This window comes from Triturus cristatus, chromosome 6 (genome assembly GCF_964204655.1).
Source record: "Triturus cristatus chromosome 6, aTriCri1.1, whole genome shotgun sequence".
Lineage (NCBI taxonomy): Eukaryota > Metazoa > Chordata > Amphibia > Caudata > Salamandridae > Triturus > Triturus cristatus.
In genome coordinates, this window is record NC_140589.1 from 756,857,215 (window position 1) to 756,879,957 (window position 22,743).

Consider the following 22,743-nt stretch of genomic DNA (forward strand, 5'->3'; position numbering starts at 1 on the left):
TGGTAAAATCTCCATTGTGCCTACTACACACCCAAGTGACTGTGGATAGGTCAAAGACTTCCCCAATACACCTGTACTAGATGTGAGGGGATTTCTACCATATGGTCTGGTAATGCCCCATTATCCACAAATTCTAGGCCTCTATTTTCCCGAAGTACATTGAGGCATCCCCCAAGATCGATTTGCTAGGCATGGTGGGGGAACTAGGGGGCCCTAGAGAAGATCATATGTTGGCGGGGCTGGGTACACTAGTGGCAAAAAGGGACAGGGACAGATACTGGAAGTCACCAATTAATTGCCCCAATGCTGAAGGAATGTATGGCGGGCAAGGACCACTCTGCAAAATTGGAGGAACTAATATACCGGGCCCGAGGATGACCCAAGAGAAACTCAAAGATATGGGGGAAATGGTAGTCATACTATGGATTGAACATCGGGTCCATAGGCCTCCCAGGGTATTGGGGGCGGGGAAAGTTGATGGTGGTTAGTGTCTGTAACTGTGTAACTGATCCACTGAGCAGATAGGCAGTGTGTGTGTTTCTCTGTTTCAATAAAACCAATAAAGTGTTGTTATAAAACAAATCATTACGTATAAACTGTTTTGGTTTACAATTATTACATACATATGAAGATATTTGGAGAAATAACATTTAATATTCTCAAACTGTTTTCCTTAACTATTCATATGATACAAAGATCTAACTTCAAACTACTGATTTAAACATTGTGATAGGTCACCACTCCACGAGACAATATCTTAAACTGGGAACAGTGCTAAAGGCTCAGGTTTAAGCAATAATGGGCTCCAATTTGCCGCCTTAAACATTGCAGTATACACAAATGCTCAAAACAGAAGTAGCTGTAATAGGGACAACTGCAGCCTCATTTTCTTACAATTGTTAGAATGCCTAGATTTCATTTCGACGCAACCTCCACGATGCATATTAATTACTATGAATGTGACACTCCTAATCAAGTAGATTTTGTGTTGAGATATTGTAGCAAGAGGTAAGTTTTCCTTTGCAGCAATAGCTAACAGTGAATCAGCTAAGTTAACTAGCTGTTTCTCTCAGTGAGATAAACTTGTGTCCTATTCATGCAGACAAAGCAGTGGACAGGAATTTGGCAAAATGCTGCTCTTTGCTTTCAGTGAAAATATTGAATGACTTTCTAACGGTTTATTGTCCTTAGAAAAGCTAATATATATTGCCACATGCCTGGAACTTCTTAATCCTTCTTAATGGTTAGAGAGTCATAAATAATAGACGTAGAAAGGCTTTACATTTCTTGTCTGTGCCTGCCACATTCAAATCAGGAAAATGACTTTCTTGAAATAAAATGTTCGCTTCAAGCATGACACGTTAAAGGGCTCTTTGCACGAAAATAAGCATAGTAATCAATATCTCTTAAGTTGTTTACTAAGTTGTCTTGCGACAGATGGGACAACATTAGAAGATGCACTGGATTTGGCCCATACATCCAATTTTGTTAGATGGTTCCTGTGCAGTATATATTTTATAGCTATAACATTTCCCATCTCCTGTACGATTAATTTGATGCTCTGTTTTTGGTACCACTTTGTCAATCTTAACAAGGATATCCTTGGCAATATAAGGATAATGTATTATTATTAAATATTTCTATTTATTTCCAATTAATTTGTATAGGCCATTTCTGCCATACTGCAGCCTTTTTCAAGTAATGAAATAGGAACTAACCCAGCCCCCAAAACAAGCTTTTAATGTATTACAAAGGGTTTACCGACCTGACGATCTTAGAGACAATTTTCATGTCTCTTAAAATTCTGATCTAGATCAAATGTCCAGTCCATCCTTACTCATTACCAGCGAGACTCCTCTTGAAAAAATTTGGACAGTGAGCAGAATCAAGACCATGCCTCTGTTTGTTCCCGCATAATTTAAGCAACCATTGTGCACGCTCATAATGATGCACAATGTCTTTATATTCAGAACAAAAGCCCATTAAAAAAAGTGCAAAAGTCTATGCTAAATACCACGTATTCCGAATGCAATTTTAGTAGCAGGTAAACATATTTATGTTTTATAAACATATGAGTGAAATAGCATAATGTACTCATTTAAGTTAGCCTAACTGTCGATGCCATATTAGGTGAGTTATATATGCTAGCATTGAAAGGCATATTTTTCGCATTGAATTGTTGTTTTTTGCAAGATGTGTTTTCTTTCCACTGCTGATGCTGTACCTTTCCAGAAGCCTTCTGTTAGTTGGTGAGTAGACGCTTTTTATGTATTACACAACTGATAGGTTCTCACCTAGAGGAGAGGAGACAACAGGAAGGATGTTTCATGGAAAGAAGTGTCTGAACTGCAAAATGTGGACAAAGTACCTTTTCGAGGACTTGTATCAGTGGTCTATTGTGCAAATGTGAGAAACTAAGGAGTTTTCTAATATCCTATTGGACACCGACAACAGAGATGTAACATGTTTTAATGTGTGTTTTTGTAAAGTTATCTTAGTATGCGTTTCTAGGGTAGGTTGTCCCTTTTTATGGAGATCCTCTCTGGGGTTTCGTGAGACTACATCCCTTTTTATGAGAGAATCTCCTTTGAGCGTAATAACTTAGGGCCTTATTACGAGTTTGTAGGTGGGACCGCCGTACTGCGGCGGTCTTCTGTCTGCCGTATTATGATGTTATCAATGGGCCAGCGGCTGTGTTTCTGATGGTGCGGAATATGTTTTCATATGTGTCGATGCAGGTGTGTATATTTTGACTGCACAATTTTCAAATGTACACATATGCATGACACGTGTAAAAATACCTACTACAAGTATTTTCCTATTGCTGGAGTCCGGGCCATATGTGCCCAGTTTAGTCAATGGGTAAATAGTGCGAAACTGACTTACCTGGATTTCGGAGACAACAGTGTTGTTTTCTTCAGGGTCAAGATGCTGCTCTGAAGGGGGACCCTGGACCAAGGGATCCACATGGGAGACTGAAGGGAAGAAAAAGAAATGGGTGCGTATGCACCCCAGTTCCTTCAATTCGCCAACTCAAAGCCAGCGGTTTTCTTGCCACATTTGGCTCGTCCGGGAAGCAATCTCGTAATTTCGATGGCAGGGAACTTGTCTGTACCACCCTATGGCAGCTGCTTTCCCTCTACTGTCGCCACAGTGGTCTGCGAATGGCTGTCGGTGTCGTCGGTTCTCTGATGGTCTTTTGTTCAACAGACCACCAACATCGTAATTCAGTGGTCGGACCACCAACTGCATGGCAATCAATCAGAAACAAAACCTCTGGCAGTCCCCAGACCACTAAAATCATAATCAGGCCCTTAATAATTTCTTATTGCTTGAAGTGCAAAGGCATAATGCTTTTGCATTTATTCTCTCATCACAACTCTTTACTGGGTCTCTGGACTGACACTTTATTCTCTTCTAATCCTTAATTTAGATCAGGGAAATTCCTTTATGAAATACGCTTGTTGTATTATTTATATTTTGACTATAATATTCACTAATATTGTATTTTAACTGATTTTGAAATATCGACTAATGGATTATTTGAACTTGTGACAATGATGGATAAAAGATTAATACCTATTGAATAAATAATGGATCTTAAGAATTGAAAATAAAACACCTTAACTCTCACAACCTCTCTTTATTTAGGGCCAGATGTACGACCAAGTTTTGCGTGCGCAAACGGGTTTGTGACCCATTTGTGCACGCAAAAACCTACATGGCCATGTACAAACACTAATTTGCGACTCGCAAAAAATTGTGACTTACAAAATAGTCTTTTGTGACTCGCTATTAGGAAGGGGCGTTCCCTTCCCAAGAGTGACTCTCTAGCCATGTATGAATGTTTTGCGACTGCAATTGCGGTCGCAAAACACTCGCAGTGCCCAAATGGGAAGGGGTCCCCAGAAGACCCTTCCCCTCTGTGATTGGCTCTAACAATATTTTTAAAGGGCAGGCAGGGGTCCCAGGGACCATTACCTGCCCTTAAAATTTTTTTTACGAAAACGTTTCATTTTTTACATTTTTAAATGCATCCCGTTTTCCTTTAAGGAAAACGGGCTGCATTTAAAAATAAAAACTGCTTTATTGACAAGCAGTCCTAGACATGGAGGTCTGCTGAGCCCAGCAGTCAACCATCCCCGGGAGGGCCATCCATTCCCAATGGGGTCGCAAATTGCGAGTGGCTCATTAATATCCATGAGTCTCACATTTTGCGACCCCATTGGGAATCGCAATCAGTGTCTCTGACACTGTTGTACATTTCAAATTGCAACTTGCACTTTGCGACTCGCAATTCAGCGTAAATTGCGAGTCGTAATTTGGAATGGTCATACATCTACCCCTTAGCTGCTAGGCCTCCCACATGCAAAATCTTTTTTGACTATTTGGAGTAGTCCGTGCTTAGGCCCCTGTAACGTTTTGTTCATATAAGGTATCCATAACAAATGTACGTCCTTTTCTTCCAACGTCCTGAGGAATCTAAAGGTATCCAGGTATCCAGGGATTGTGGATCCCCTTGAGGGGACTGAGAAATTAGCCAAAATACAGCTAAATTTGGTTTTGTAGGTGAAAAATGGGAGAACAGTGCTGCAGAAAAAAGAGTCTGGATTTTTCCCTGCACATGATACAAACAAGGGGTTTGCAGTGCGATAAAAATGCTACCTCACTTGTGTGGGTGAGACAAGTACCTGTGACAGGAAAGTGCCCAAAGCATGATGTGGAGATATCTATCACAAAATGACATGGTTTTGTAAGGGGAGAACTAAGTTTTGGTCCTGGGCTCGGCGGCCATCGAGGGAAACCTACCAAACCTAGACATTGCTCAAAACTAGACACCCGGGGTAATAATACAACTTCCTAAACCCGGGAAACACCCGCTAGCTTGCGGGACATACAGGCCACCTTCCCTCTTAAACCTTGACTACAAAATCTTGGCTAAAATGATTGCATTAATGTTAGCCTTGTTGCTGGGTCGGATAATTTCCCCGGACCAATCGGGATTGGTCCCCCACAGATCAACCTCCCTCAACTTGAGACTCTGCTCGCTGTGATACATAGAATGCGCCAGAAGTTCCCACAGCTGCAATCCTTCTTGATACCAAAAAGGCCTTTGACTCCTTGGAGTGGCCTTTCTTCCTAGCAGTGATGAGGAGGATGGGCATGCCAGGAGATTTTATTGATCTTACAGCGTTGCTGTATACTGCCCCAACTGTTTGGCTTCGCTTAAATGGTACACTATCACATTCATTCAATCTCACCCGTGGCACCAGGCAGGGGTGCCCACTTTCCCCACTGCTCTTTATTCTAGCTATGGACCCTCTGGTCAGATATTTTCAAGAACGACACCTGCATAGAGGACTCCAGTTTAAAACGGGCCCTCTCCTTATTTCCCTCTATGTGGATGATATCATTCGTTACGTGTATGTCTCCCAGAAGACCCTAGATCCTCTTATCAGAGAGATATTGCGTTTGGAGGTTATTCAGGCCTGGGGCAAATCAGAGATATTCCCCCTTACCCTCTGTACCACAAAATGGAACTGTGAATTCCCTCTCGAGTGGTGTGAGGACTCTGCTAAAATATCTGTGAATTTATATCCACAAGTAAACAGAACAAATTATCCGATTGAACTACGGCCCTGCTATGCATAAATTAGAGCTATAAGCGGAAAGATGGTTGAGACTCCCCCTCTCGCTTGCGGGCCGTGTTGCGCTGATAAAAAGGATTGATCTCCCAAAATTTGTATATTTATTTAACAACATTCCTATCTCGTTCTGAATAGATTTTTTCTCACACTGCGCTCTCATCTTATTAGGTTGATCTGGTGGGGTAGGAGACCCAGGGTTAGTTGGGATGCCATGAACCTACCCTGTGACAGAGGGGGATTCAGTGTCCCTAATTTTCAATTATATTATTTGGTCGCGCAATGCAGTTTCACACACTCCTGGTATCATCCGGCCGCTGGATTCCCTACACTAGGCCTGAGCCCGACTTGTTCTTGCCCGCCTCTCTGAACACGGTGCTGCCAGGACGATTCCTGGGGGAGAGCACCTTATTTCCAAAATGTATGGAACGTTCATGACAATGGTTCGCAACAGGTACGCTAAGGTCCGGGAGGCATGAGAGTGAGTTCTAGGGCACCCCATTCAGGATTCGCACTGGACTTTTTGTTGCACACATACTAAAGAAATGTCCCTAAATAGTCAACATAAATGAATACACTTTAAGTTTCTGTGGAGGATTTATATGTTTCTGGAGAAAATGCACACTATTGAGCCCAGCAGGCCACATGCCTGCTTTAAGCCTGGCATAATAGCCTAACATACTGCAATATGAACAGTGAACTTTACGCTGTCACCCAGCCTCTGGCATCTAGGCCAAAAGATATCTGGGAGCCCGTTAGGAGTTATTTGCATGAAGTTAGCACTGCCCCCTCTTCGCAGCAACCGGATAGGATTGTTCCCACCGGAGTGGGGTAAATAACCCAGGCGTATGCTTCCAAATGTTGTTGGCTGAATTGTGACTGGGAGGTGTGTACCAATGGTGTAACGTCTTAACTTGGGAGAGGGTTGATGTTTACAATTATAAATAAAAGATGTATATGTTGTCATGTGGTCGATGTGGGTCGGATGGAGGGCAGGAATTGCTACGCGCTTAATTATTTTTCTTTTTACATCGTGCCTTGTTAAATTGCAAAATTAGAGTGAGTAGCCATGTACTGAATGTAATTGCTATGAAACTGATAAATAAAGTTTTTTTAAAAACTAGACACCCGGGTTAGTCCAGGGATGTGTGGCTCGTATGGATCCCCCAATGTTTTTCTACCCAGAATCCCCTGAAAACCTCAAATTTAGTTTAAATAAATCACATTTTCCTTACATTTCTGTCTAGGATCACCCTGCCGGCACGAACTTCCTTCTATCCAGTATTCCCCTTGCTCTCCTGATAAAAATAATACCTCACTTGTACGGCTGTTCAATGCAGAGTCAGCCTAAAAAAGTATATAAAAAATATAACGCTTAGATCTCGCTGTGCTATCCCTCAATTTCTACATTTTTTTACCCTTTCCAGTTGCAGGCCCTTGGCCCACCCATACAAGTGAGGTATCATTTTACTCGGAAGACCAAGGAGAACACTGAGTGGTAGGAAATTCATGCCAGTGCGGTGATCCAATACAGAAAAAATCTGACAAAAAATTTATTTTTTTTTAGCTAAATTTAAGGTTTGCAGGGGATTCAGGGTAAGAAAACTTTAGGGCATCCACACAAGCCACACATCTTTGGACTTGCTTGGGTGTCTAGTTTTCAAAAATGTGTGCGTTTGGTACGTTTCTCTAGATGGCCGCCGACCCCAGGACCAAATGCAGGTGCCGCCCTTGCAAAACCAGGTCGTTTTGTGATAGATATTTTCTATGTCTTCACAATATGTTTTGTGCCCTTCCCTGTCGCAGGCACCTGGCCCACCCACACAAGTGAGGTACCATTTTTATCGGGAGACCTGGGGAAATGCTGGGTGGTAGGACATTTGTGTCAGTCCTGTGATCTCACAACTTTCCCATACAGAAATGTTAGGCAAATGTAATGTTTTTCGCTAAATTTGATGTTTGCACAGGATTCTGGGTAAGAAAACATTAAGGGATCCACACAAGTCACACCTCCCTGGACTCCCCCGGGTATCTAGTTTTCATAAATGTCTGGGCTTGGTAGGTTTCCTTAGATGGCTACCGAGCTCAGGACCATAACGCAGGAGCCTCCTTTGCAAAAACAGTTTGATTTGTGATAGATAGAGGGCACCTGGGTTTTTGTTCCTGGGCTTGGCAGCCATCTAGGTGAACCTACCAAACCCAGACATTTCTGAAAGCTAGCCACTAGGGAAATATTCTCCCCTTTCCAATGATACCTCTCCCATCTGCCTACGTGCTCGGGGGGTTGAGATAGCCACACGAGCACGTAGGCAGTAAAAGTGAAATGAGCTGATTGGCTCCTTTTACTTTCAGTTTAATGACGTTGGTTCGCCATGCGATCCGATCGTCATTACACTGAAAAAAAAATGCCTGTGGAGGTTGAGGAAGCTCTTCCCCAGCTCCCCAGAAAATAAAAGGAAATCCCTCTGCTGTTTAAAGCAGAGGTATTTGGTGCTAGTGTCCAGAGGACGGAATGGTTCCGTCCTCAGCACACGACCACTGTGGTGCATGGCAGAACCATACCATAATGTGCATGGAAAGGGTTAACAAACTAAAGTCTTTAACAATATTATTGTCTATAAAGATTTGATGTAGAGGATTGCTCCTTTTAATTTCTCCTTGTCGCGAATAAAGATCCATACGACCAGTGTCAGGGGTTATTTAATGATTACACTCGAAGACTGAGGTACAAAGACACCCGTGCCTGCGCTCAAGTTTTCATATAAATATGTTTAGTCTTGTAATACTTTTAACAAAAATAAATGGCTATGTTTGAGAGTCACCATTATGTCATTTACATTCCAACAAAATTTTTCAAACTTTTAAAAATGTAATCGATAAGTATCATTGTTTTTTTCCTTGATGTAATTTTAAAATGACTTATTGTATGGTCTGTTTACAATAGTGAACCTCTAATAAACTTGTAAGCTATCACTCTGCGGCTTAGCATTCTTCTTTCTCTCCTGCTCGCTACTTCAGCTACCCCATTTGCTTCCCCCTTCTGCATAGGACTGGGTGTTTTTTTTGGTTTTGTTTTGTGAAATGTTGTTATGAAACCACTAAAGTTTGAGAGTGGAGACTGTTTCATAGAACACTTTCAAAAGTTGTTCTGTGCACAAAATGAATCGGTGCAGGATAATCAGCTCATTTTACTCACATTTCCATTGGTTTCAGAGTCAATAACTTGCTCAGTCGTTGCTGGATGGTTCTTGCCACTCAACAGAGAAGAGTATTCCTCTCATTTGGAGAGCTGACATGCACATTCAAGAATCTGCAGTGAAATACCAAATAAAGCATACGTGTGCCCTAGTGTCTCAGGAAATACTTAACATCTCTCCTGCTCAGGACCTCTTTACATATTTCAAAACTGTGGGTGCCACACTAAAGGCATTGCATCAGGCACCTCACGACAATTTTGTAATCATAATTCAATCAGTTGATTTAACTCACGTTTCAATAGTCTTTGCATACAAAGGTATATGTCAGTAGGCACTCAATTCATTTGCATAGACCTCCCCTATAAAAATGCTGGCTTATGTCTTTGAGGTGGAATCTTCTTCCCCTAGATCTGAGAATGCAGCCCTCTGATGTGCTGTTTCTTAGGGACTTGAAAAACTGGTTCTTCAAGCAATCCATGGGCATGTAATGACTTTGGTCAGCTTGTTGTTAACTTCTGATGAAGGGTAAGGAGAAAACCTAGCGCGGGGGACACTCCGTATGGAGTAAGCAGGCACATTACAAGCTACTAGCATAACAAGCTGCATACTAAGAAGAATATCTGTGCTCATAAGTGAAATGTGTTATGCAGAAATATACAAACCCTTAATTTGAAGTTCAGAATTACATTTTGCAAACAGAGACAGGCTGATGTGCAGAGAAAGAGTAAAGAATCAGTCCCACTCTTTACGCATTCCTACTGACCATCTTTCTGTCTGGAAGAGAACTGATAAATTGTAACCCTTCACTGTGTCACATTTTTTGACAGAATATGAAATCTAGTATAAGTGTAGCATAACCAGAGTGCTTTGTGGGTCTCATAGTCTCCTCAGCCTCCCTGGACAAGAAAACTGCACAGAAGAGTATAGAATACACCAGCATTTTCTACTGGCTGCCCAGCCCAAAGAGGCATTTTTGATTGGTGATAGAGCTGATATTGAGATTGGCTGAATGGTTAGGTTGTCCTGCTGTGCAGTCCAGAGCAGCAGGGTCCTGTTTTGACCTGCACAACACTTCCAGGTATGTGCTGATCATGTTCCTGCTCTGATGATGCTACATATCCCATAGATGACAAATCCCTCAAGTGATCTGGCTCGAGGGGTAAACTTATTTGGCACCCACCCTCTGCTAATAAGGCCACCCTCAGTGGATGTCCTGGTCTGAGGTGATTAGACAAACAAATATATCAAATCCACTTAAGGTCCTAAATAGGAGTTGAGGGTATAAGCATTCACAGGTGGCATACTACTTTCCCTGATCACAACTGGCTCCCTGATCCACCACCCTAAATGTTCGAGTGTGGAAAACCAGGCCTAGTTTAAATACCCATAAATCTAGTCAGTAAAATGTCATGATGGTAGGCACGTGAGTAAGTAGGTATGGTAGACTATCCCCTTTCTGGTGCCAGTCTTCCATGCTCTTTGACATGCACACTTATTCTCTATTATGTCTCTCCTTCCTTTCTTAGTGTAAGACAGATTTCATTTGCTAAGGTTCCCTTACACATTTAAAGGCAAAGGTATTTTATTGATGAAGATCCTTACTCCTGTAAAATAAATATGTAAAGAAACTGATAAGTACATGGGTCTGATTCACAAAGGTAAATTACACTTTTATTTAAGTTTGCGATTGTTTGCTATTCACAAAGGTATTTTACTATTAGTATCTTTACGACACCGGAGTCTCCGTACATAAAAAGATAGGACAATCTGTTTTATGTGCGGAGACTTTGCGGTCGGAAATATACTCCTAGTAAAATATCTTTGTGAATAGCAAACAATCAAAAACTAACATAAAAGTGTAAGTTTACTTTGTCAGTCAGGCATTAAGTATTTCAACATACAGTTTTTTTTTCTGTGGAGGTAAGGATGCTTTTCTTTCCAAGGAAAGCAAATTATGCAGCTTTTTTTATATATATATAAGCCTTCTAGAGACATGATCATGATAAAGGACTTTCTCTCATGCTCTGCAGCTAGGATTGAAACTAGAAAATGTAAATGTAACATTCTGCACGTCCACAACAGGTCTTGCACTTGCTGGTGCATTTGCCAGTAAGTTGAAGGAATGTATGATGGCATTCTGCATGCATTTATCACGCATGCCTTCCAAACGTCATCATTTGAATGAATGAGTCTTTAGCACACATTTGTTCAGCACGCAAGTCGTTATAACGGCTTGCCTTGGGAGGGGCTGGATTTTGGAATAGTTTAATTTACTATTCCAACTCGAGTCCTCACACCAGTAGGGAAGGTGTTGGACTTTAAATCCAACACCATTCCGCCAATGCAGCACACCTGAAGCAAGTCGTTGTAACGACTTGAATGCTGAACAAATGCATGCTACAGACACGGTCATCATTTTGCCAGCGCTGTGAAGGCACAGCGTGATTCTGGCTTCGTCCTAATGGACATTTCCCAAGTTGAATGCAGTGACTCGACAGGATGGGGAAAAAACAGGGCACGGAGAAGTTCGGCAATTGGTAACCAGTCATTTCTACTTGTTCTTTTCCAACTGGTCATAATGTAAGGTAGGCAGCTCTGTTTGTTTCTGTCACAGTATTGTCCCATCTCTGTTACTTTTCACCAATTTTGTAGAGCCTTTTCCCCTTCAGAGCACCCCAGACTTTCTTTAGCATCTTTCGGACTCATTGTCACTTACCTGTCCTCCATAATCCGCCGGTCTTACCCGACCACCAATTGAAGTTAGCATGTGCATAATCATATCACAGATGTGATTCAACTGCTTAGACCATCCCTTGCACTGGTGATGTAATCATGTTCTTGATAACTTGGATATTCTCACCCAAGAAATGAGTAAACTGTTGTATCAAAGAATGATCACCAATTCTGTGATGTAGAAATGAAGTCAGGTACATAGAGACAAATGTACATATATGTCACCTCAATGGACTGCTTTGTGAGTCAGGGTAGCCCAAAGCCAAAAGAACTGCACTATTTTATTGGTCATTTCAGATGAGATTATGGGGTTTCACTACTGAATATCAACCTTACAGTATATCACGGTACAAGAATATTGAGACCAGAATTTTGAGGGACAATATATCAAAATATGCAAGCATCGATTTACTGTTCCTAACTCTACATCTGCATACCTTGAAGATATATATATATTGCCAATGTACATCTGCGGTTTTATGTATAGAAAATCTAGAATATTTTATTTTTGATAGTTTGTCCTCAATATTGTGTCCCATCAATATTCTGGTGTCGATATACAGGGTGACACTACATTATGGATGTCTTGGTCCAGAGAGCACTGCAGACAGCACCATAAAAGGATCCTAATGAATTGGTCTTTCAATTGAAATGACATGTGTCCAAGAAGGAGGGGGTGTGATAACCTGACTGAAAGCACAACTCTCAACTACTTTATTAAGCACATACTAGAGAGGTTGTGTCACGCATTCTGTGTGTCATTTTCACTGTCTTATCATATCGTTGTCATTTATTTCACTTTTTTCCCTTCTGAGTGCCCTATATATCCTTGAGCGCATTCCTGACCCAGTCAATGTCACTTACATTTCTTCTCCAAGCCTAAGGCCTTCATTGAAACTGGCATTCGTACTGCCATACCTTTGCTGTGATACGGCCGCTTGGTTCATGCAAGTATAGATGTCTTTATCATTTGGACACTTCCAGACAAGTCATGAGTAAAATATATGATTGAAGAAGGATTGTGACGTGTGTGGATATGGAGTAGCAACATTTACATCATTTTTCATGAGACATCTTTCAACTGATTGGTTAAGTCTGGATGGCGCATAGAAAAAAAGCTGCCCTATATCATTAGGGGTTCCAGAAGACATTGAGGGTACCAAGTAGGCCTGGGCTAAAATTCCGTTCCGCTTGCGGAAATTGCGATAATTTGACATTTTCACGTTCTGCGGAGAGGGCAAAAATGTAAAGATTTCTGCAATCCGCATTTTACAGGAAATGTTTTGCTTGCTTGCGCTGTAAAATAATACATTCTCGCGTACGCGCGATCGCCTTACCTGAATCCCCGCGTTCGCCGACAAGTTTTCCCGATACGGTCGCATTCTCCATGAGATGTTGGATTGTTGGTAGCCATTTGCGCTGTCTCGCGACAGTTCCCGCCCACAGTAACGTCATTTGTCGCGCGATCACGTTTTTCTTCTCGTGATCATGCACCGCGAGACAAGTGAAAACAAGATGGCCGCGCCCGCGAGCAACCACATGCCGCGACCACGCAGAAAATACCGCGAACGGGCGGGAAAAAAACTTCTGCATCTTCGCGATATTTCCGCGTGTTTGCGGAGATTTTTAACATTTTCGCGATATTTTGTGAAAGTGAATTTCACAAATTCCGCCCACCCCTAGTACCAAGACCCAGTGGGTATCACAGATTGCGGCATAAGAGGAGCCTTGTGATGAGAATTGTTCTTTCTGCTAGAATTTTATATATATTCACGCATTAAGGACAGAGAATATCTGAGGAACAGCCCATCGCTAGACCTTTTGGCTTAAAACACTGACAAGGGATGTAGTGAGACCAATTCAGAGCAACAACAGTGAAAGTGTTGCATCTATACAAAGACACAACAGAAGCCCAGGGAAGATTATCAATCCAAGCAAAAAGAGGCGCACAGGTATTCAGAGGTTGCAGACGCAGAGACAGAGGAGGCAATAGAGGAAACGCAAAGAAATAAGACAATGGAGAAAGCCCAGTATGAGTACAAACAAGGGGGCAAAAATCAGCCAAATAATGGATCATAAAACAGTGGAAAACTTTCAGATTTTGATCTTACAGAGTCACAAATTGAAGTTTTGTCTTTGGGTTTATCATTCTGCCCTACCTCTCATTTTGATTATACTCAAAGTCGCATAGATCTGTTCCATCTCACCAGACGACTTAAACTTAAAAAATGGTATGCTATGAAAGGCCCTGGAATAGGTAATAACATTTCTGAAAACCCCAGTGATTTGCACATAAGTTATATAGATCTTTTGCATACTGGTAATGAACTTGAAGGCAGTGTTGATTTTGTGACTGACCCATTTTTTAATTTAGTGAATGATGTTATAAATTTGGATTGAATTTGTACTAGCGGCTTTAAATTTAAATCTGTTTTTATGCCACAGTTAACCACTGATGCCATAGATATATTTGAAAGAGGGGTCACTAATGAGTTCAAAAGAATTGAAAGAAAAAACAACTTCATAAAAGGCAACTTGAATAAATCACAACAAAATGTGATCAAAGAGTTGAGAGACAACATCAATATAATAATTAAGAAATCCGATAAAAGGGGAAATATAGTAGTGCTCCCCCTAGCGATGTACCTTAATGAAGGTTATCGACAGCTGAATGGCAGAGAAAGATATGAACTATGCAATTGAGCTATATATAAAAAGAGTGACAAAAAATACCGGGAGCAACTGATTGAGTGGAAAAACAAAGATCTAATTGAATGGGAAGAGTACCAATTTTTAACATGTAAATTCCCTAAATTGCTTGGTCTGTCCCTTTTGGCCAAGATACACAAGGATAATACAAATCCACCAGGCAGACCAATTGTCTTGTCAAGAGGTATTCTACTTGAAAATACTTCAAGATGCATGCACATCTTTCTAAGACCATTAGTACAATCACTTCCTTCTTATATGAAGGACACAAGAGATTTTTTAAGATTAATCTGCAAGATCACTTGGGGAGAAAATATATGTTACTGTGCTTAGACAGAAATAGTCTTTACACATGTATTTCCCACGATTTAGGAGTAGAAGCTTGCCGACATTTTCTGAGAGCAAGAACCTTATCTTTTTTATTTCACACTGAAATGCTCCTTGATATGATTTATATGTCTTACAAACAATTTCTTTACCTTCAATAAAGAAATCTACAAACAAACCCAGGAATGGCGATGGAAACTTGCTTCGCCCTCAGTTTTGCAGGTTTATACCTGGGCTGGTGAGAGCAGAAGGTGGTGATTACCATCAGTCATTTTGACAATCACGTCATTCTCTGGGTACGATACACTGAATATGTCTTCTGCATTTGGATGTGGGGTTGAAGAAGCTCATGATTTTGTAAACATCCTAAATGACAATTAGTTAAACCTCTCATTTACTTGTCAAATGCGCAAAACCACTATTGAAGTTGTGGATGTGAAAGTGACGGCTAAGGGCAGTAAATTGGAAAGCAATCTGTTCCGGAAAAAGACAGCAGGGAACAGTCTGCTAAACACAGAAAGTTGTCACCCAAGAAATCTGATTCATAGTATCCCATTTGGAGAGTTACTAAGAGTGAAAAGGAAAACTACAGCTCAGGGGAATCATGATTAAAAGATTTGGAGACACGGATACTCTAATAAGGTGAATAAACAAGCATGTAAGAAAGTGAACAAACTATCCAGAACTGAATTTCTAAAACCAATTAAGGATAGTTCAAAGGAAGGACAGGTAGGGAGGGCGCAAATAGATTACGCACTGCTCTACCCGGCGCGATTGAGAGTGACACACCAAGGTAGACAACACTTTTTCACTAAACCGAATCAAGTGGAGGACTTCCTCAAGCAAGTAAAAACTGCGACACGAGGCGGTGGAGGACGGCCGACGTCGAGATCCGTGGAAGCGAAGGGAGATAAAGAGAGATTGGAATGATCAGCTTTGTGAGGGCCCGGATGGGTTATTTTGGATTTGGGGAATGTGGTTGGCATGACATGCATCTGAGGTTTGGTCCACTGACAGAGGGATGGGGGAATTGGAATGCCGCGCTGAGCGACATATTGTTTGTCTCGGGCAACCTCTGGCCCCCTAGTCATCTGACGGAGCTGCCTGGGGGAGGCTAGCAGGGCAGGAGGATGCTGTGTGACCACCTGGGGAAAGCCTCCAGCGGGTATTACCCAGGGGCGAGGCGCTATACACCCTGGTTAGGAGTGGTAGTGCAAATTGTGTATTTGTTGGGGTGGGGAGGGTTGGGGAGGGGAGACATCGCTGGCAAGTTGGGGTTGCTTCAGTGGGAGGGGGAGGGGGTTAATGGGGTGTTTGTAGGTTGCTCTATGTTACTCCTCCGGGTGGGGGCTCATGGGAGCGCACCGGGGGAAAAGAAGGTGGACTCAGGCAATATGTTGTCTGAGTTGGCTACTGTACTAGGCTGTTTGGCAACACTGGGACTGATTGGCATCGCTTGGGGGATGCACCAGGTTAAAAAGGAGGCAAAGGGATATGGCTGATTGGGATGCAAACAAGCTGAATATCCTCACGTGGGATGTTAGAGGGCTGGGGGATGCGAGGAAAAAACGACAGGTGTTGTCCTACCTGGATAGACAGCATACACACATTGCAATGCTACAGGAAACGCACTTCTCACCTCAGGGAAGCGATCGCTTTGCGAGTAGGTGGGCAGACCACAGGGTGTTCTCTTCTTACTCCTCATATGCTCGAGGGACGGCGATACTTATAAAGCGACAGGTGCCGTTCCACTTAGGGGGAGTATTGGAGGACGAGACAGGCCGATATTGCCTCATGTGGGGACGACTGGGAGCGGTATCTGTCACACTGGCCTGCTGTTATGGGCCAAATGTTGATGACCTGCTCTTTTTTACCACGCTGTGGGCTAAGATTTTTGAGGTGGGTTCCCAACATATTATTTGGGGTGGGGATTTTAATGCTACTTACAGCCCGAACTATGATAGATCACACCCGGCCCGCATCATTATACAAAGGCTGCGGGACTACTTAGGGACACCATTGAAGAATATCAGCTTGTAGATGCCTGGAGGCATGTACACCCTGACTCCAGTGAGGGGACACATTTCACAGCACGAGCGGCTTCCTGGGTGAGACTCGACTATTGGTTGGTGTCTAGGGGACTGGCGCCTGCGATAGTTCGGGTGCAACATCTGGCCCGAACGTATTCGGATCATGCTCCGGTGCGGCTAACACTGTCATCATCGGAATTGGAGATGCCGAGAGGCGGCTGGCGAATGAAAGCTGCCATGCTGCTGGACACGGTGTTCCAGGAGGAATTGCGGGAGGAGGTATATGACTTCTTTGCCCGGAATAAGGGCTCGGTGACAAATGTGGAAACTATATGGGAAGCCTTTAAGGTGACAATTCGGGGGTTTTGTATATCCAAGGGGTTCGGGGTGCTCAGAGATATAGTCCGCTCATTGCAAACACTAGAAGGAGAGCTGAAAAGGATTGAGGCGGAGCTGGCTCGAACGCCGTCTGCTGAAGCTCAGATTAGGTTTAGAGAGAAACTAACGGAATATATGGCCACGGCACAGCGAGAGGCGAACTTCCGGAGTAAGAACTGGAAGGCCAGAAGCTATGGAGAGGGAGAAAGACTAGGGAGGATGCTAGCGTCCCTACTTCAAAAGCCTCGCTATGCAAATGACATCTTAGAGATTGAGGGCCTAGAGGGAGGGGTTTATCGCGACTCGGAGGGTATACTTAAGGCATTCATGCGACACTATGAACAATTATACACCACCACCAGATGCGATGACTTGAATCTGGAAGAATTTCTGGAGGATGTGGCGCTGGGGTGGCTCAGCGATAGACAGCGAGAGTTCTTATGCGCTCCATTCGAGCTGGATGAAGTGCTGAGGCAATCATGAGTATGCAGTCGGGGAAAGCCGCTGGGACGGATGGTATCCCAATTGAATTCTATAAAACTTATATAGATATTATGGCCCCGGTGCTCCGCGAAGTGTATGAGGAGTCACTGGAAGTTGGCTGCCTCCCAGCCTCCATGATGGAAGCACTTCTGATCTCGCTGTTGAAGCCAGGAAAGCCGCCGAGGGAGTGTGACTCTTATAGGCCGCTGTCCCTACTGAATTATGATGTTAAAATCCTGGCTAAACTGATCACTACCCGCCTGAGTCTTTTGCTTGAAAATCTGATACTACCTGATCAATCGGGATTTGTCCCGGGTAGGGCCACGTCCCATAACTTGCGGACACTTTTTACGGTACTCAATAGTGTTGCGCCGGAGCTGCCCCTGGCTGCGATTTTTTTGGATGCCACTAAGGCGTTTGATTCGGTTGAATGGGACTACCTCTTTGGTGTACTGCTGAGAATGGGCTCCCCCCCTTTTTGTGTCATGGATTAGATTATTATACACAGAGCCTGAGGCTAAGCTATCGATAAATGGGCGCATATCTGGGTCACTGTCCATCACGAGAGGCACTCGGCAGGGCTGCCCGCTCTCTCCGTTGCTTTTTGCAACAGCGATGGAGCCACTGGCGGCGAAACTGCGTCAGCACCATAAAGATAAAGCACTGAGATGTAATATGCGGCAAATTCTAATATCCATGTATGCAGATGATATCACACTGTACATCCGGGATCCGCAAGAAAATTTGAATCCGATTCTGAGGGAGTTTATAATCTTTGGGAAATTGTCCGGGATCCATATCAACTGGGGTAAATCATGCATCTTCCCGCTGACACAAGCGACTACTAGGTTTGACCCTGACTTCCCCCTGGAATGGTGTGAGGAGGAGGTGCGCTATTAGGTGACTAGGGACAGAGATGAGCTTATGCGCCAGAATTATGGAACTGTGATTATACGCTTTGAGGAAAGTGTGACTCGATGGATTGCATTACCCCTGTCCATGGCAGGTCGTGTGTCCTTGATTAAAATGGTGATACTTCCCCAGCTGCTCTATTTGTTCCTCAATATCCCATTTCACCCGGGGAGACACTTCTTCGCGACGCTCAGGTCGGAACTAACGAGATTGGTCTGGGGGGGCCGACAGCCGCGGTTACAGTGGGATGTACTCACCAGACCATATGTGCAGGGGGGTTTTGGAGTGCCCAATTTTGAGTTATATTACCTTCTCGCGCAGGCCCATTACGCTTGGTACTGGATAACGCAGCCTAGATATATGCCGCAAGTAGCGGCAGAGCACTGGCTGGCACAGCCGATACCACTAGAGGGTGCACTATTTGAGCAGGTGCCGCCGAGAGACAAGAGTCTGACTACAGTCTCATGTACAATTAGTGCATGGAATCGGATTGGACACATACTGGGAGCTCCCATGAAGTATGCGGCCTCATTGCCCCTCATGTATCACCCAAATATGCCCTTGTTACAAGAGGCTGTGTTTCACCAGTTCAGAAAACGGGCGAAGATTGAGAAGTGGGGGGACTTGTATCTGGGAGGAAGTTTCCACACGATGGAGCAAATGCTACAGGGTCAGCAGCAGACATCGCTTGACATCTTCTTATATCTCAGACTAAGGCAGGGTGTACGTAAAATCACTCCGAATTTTCCGGAGGAGCCGGGGGCGCTGGCCCCACTGCAGGTAATGCTCAAATGCACGACAGCTACACGACTAGTATCACTCATTTATAGAATGGTGCACACACAGAGAGACTTAGCCGACCCAAGCTCACGGGCGCGTTGAGATGAGGAACTTGGCATGCCACTCTCTGATGAGCAGTGGGAATATTGCTGTCTGGAGACTGAGAGGGTGGCGGCCAGCAGTAGACTCCGCATGACACATTACAAGTACCTGCACAGATTATACTATACGCCAGCTAAGATGCTAAGATTTAAGTTGAGGGACTCGGACAGATGCGACCGCTGTGGAGTGCCCGGGGCGGACTTTTTACATCTGGCGTGGGACTGCCCGGGAGTGAAAGAATATTGGTGGCAGGTATTTGAGGCTATTTCCAGTATGACGCACACGCTCATTGAGCCCGCGGCAGTGATGGCACTGCTGGGGTATGTCAAACCGGTACAAGCGACACATCGGAAATACGTTGCAATGGTGCTCCTTATGGCAAAGCAAAGGGTGGCCTGTAGGTGGGGTAGGGGGAGAGCCCCGAAGTTTAAGGAATGGATCACTGATCTGGTGATGTGCCAAAAACAGCTGGTCCTGTATTCGGAGCTGCTGCCCAGCGCTTCCAGGCCGCGGAATATCTGGGCCCCATTGACCTGCTATTTGCTGGAGCATCCGCCAGAGGGTTCGAGCCCTGGAGGCGGGAGGGATGTTTCTGGGTGGGGGGGAGGAACGGTCCCTGTGGCGGGGAGTTAATACGCATGTGAAACTGGAATATGGGTGCGGGGTGGAGGTGCCTTCCTACCCACTGCTGACGAGCGTTGGAACTGCCTAGGAGCTGTGGAGATGGGGAAAGGCGATAGACTGTTTCCATGTAAAGGATAAGATCCGGGGAGGGCTGTGGAAGACATGGGTGTCCTGGTCAGCGATGGAGGTTGGTTTGTAAGCTCCCTTCAGTAAAGAGATACGGAGGAATGGAATGGGGTGTGCTTCCACAAGTGTAAATGTAAATGTAAATGCCAGTACAGTTTGTATACTCTGCAATATGATGGACATTGTAACTGTTAGTACAAAATTAATAAAAAGAGTTAAAAAAAAAAAAAGGACAGGTAGGGAGGTTTATCACCTCCTTTCATTCCCAGGCAGGGGCTGTCAGGCAAGGTATCAAGAAGTTCTGGGAAATTTTGAAAACAGATCAGGATTTAGTTAGTCAAATAGGCACAAACCACAAATCCCTTTCAGAAACACCACATTACTCAAAGACACTTTAAGTCATAGTTTGGTTACACAAAGTAGTGAATCCAACACTATACAAGGATTCTATATATATGGCACATGCAAAGCTTGCAGATATAGTCACAATTGCAAGACGATTAAGCTATCTAAGGACAAACCCCCTTTCAAGATAGTGAAACATTTAACCTGAAACTCTGATCATGTGGTATATGCACTAACATGTCCATGGAGTAAACACTCTATTGGGAGTACCATTCATAAAGCGAAGAAGCGCGTCACAGAGCACCTACGGGCATTCAAAAACAATTACAAGTAGTACCCAATTGCAAGACATTTCAGACTCCAACACAATCAGAACACCAATTTGTTGTCTTTCTGTGTATTGGACAAGATCCCCATCAGATAAAGGGGAGGAGACAGAGTACAGGAACCAAGGAGGTTCCAATCTAAAATGATCATTAGATATAGCACACTCCATCCCACTGGTCTAAATCTTGACAAGGAATTAGCTGTATATATGGGATACATTGATTAAATAGGATTTGAAAACCAGAATGGGTTTCTCAAAACAGAGGCCTCAGAAGATACTAAGTGTAAATAAACAGTGTGTTTAACTAAGTAATCTTGTAATCATGCAGATATCATGGTTTTAAATTAGTTTGTTTGAATTTTTGTAGATATCTCAGAAGCTGCATGTAAGAAGATTGGGTGCAAAGGGGCTAAAATGTATCTAAAGCCAAAGAGGTTGGACTAAGGAATCTGTCATACCATGTGGTGGCAAGTTGGTTTGGAACAATGTTCGTATATAACTGTTTAGATCTTAAGCCAAGTGTGACCATAATTATGCTCACTAGGGCAGAATACAATGGAATGTAATAGCATTTGCTGTTAATATTTAATGTAATTATGTAAGAATGGCAGAATTGTACATAAGAAAAATGAGAATCATGCTAAACTTCAGCATGAAAAATGCAAAAAATATAATTGATGAATTAAATCTATATTGTTCGGTTGGCTACACACAGACTTGAGAACATTAGATGCAAACATGAGGTGTATTCGCCAATGTTTCAATTTGCTAATTGTGATAGGAAAACGTTTTATTTTAATGATATAGAATGTTAACAGAAATGTTATCTCACTTTGACAATAGGTATTGTAATGAATTTGAAAGAAAAAAATACTCCTTGCAGCCATAAGTAAAAGTCTGTTAAAGCACAATGAGCATGTGATGTGATAAAAATCAGGAAGTGAAGCTAACTCTTGAACCGTGAACAAGGAGCCTTGGACTACGAAACGGGTTGGGAAGCGTTTTTGCACAAATAAAGGAACAGACTTTGGAGTTTGGAGACGCTGTGTGTTGTTTTTGAGTTTTGGTTTACTGACCGAATTTGAAGATTTCAGCGAAAGTTGTATATATATATATATTACCTACTGGCGGTCGCCAGTAGGTAGTTATAGTTAGGACCACGTTTCCATAGGAAATCCGCAACATTCTATTTTGAATAACTTTGGCGCCGGTCGACGAATCCTCGCGAATTTTTCAAAATAGGTGGGGCGCTACGCTCCGCTCCTACCCTGAAAGTCTCGGCCGCCATTTTCTCTCTCGCACTGAGAGTGATTTTTAAAATATAAAGCCCAAAAACATGTAAAGGGGCTGTTTAGACAGCTCCCACACACATAGCCATGTTGAGGGAGTCCCCAAAGATCCCCCAAGGCCAAAAACGGAATTTTTATTTTTTCGGTAATTTCGCCGATTACGCTTACCGTACGCGTACGGTAAAAAATGTAAAAAAAAAAAAAATTATCCACACTTTCTCCTCCCCGTGTGCAATTGATGCCTGAAGGGCACCAATTGTGCATGGCTTATTACACATGAGATAAACTAAAATATTAAAAAAAAAAATAATAAAAAAAATAAATATCCACACTCTCTCCACCCCGTGTGCAAATGGTGCCCGAAGGGCACCATTTGTGCATGGCTTATAAAATATACGAAAAATTAAAATATTACCTTTCAAAACGAAGTGCATCATATGTCCTCCATGTGCGCACGGTGCGCGAAGCGCATCGTGCGTACATGGCCCATCTAGCGTAACGTGGGCACGCGGTGCGCGTAGCGCACCGCGTGCCCACTGTGCGTGCACGGCACTAACTGCGTAAAGTGGGCGCGCGGTGCGCGAAGCGCACCGCGTGCTCACTGTGAGCGCACGGTGCGCAAAGCGCACCGTGCGCGCACGGAACGAACTGCGTTAAGTGGGCGCGCACGCCACGAATGGCGTAAAGTAACTTAGCATTTAAAAAACCGTACAAATTCACTGAAAAAACCATAGG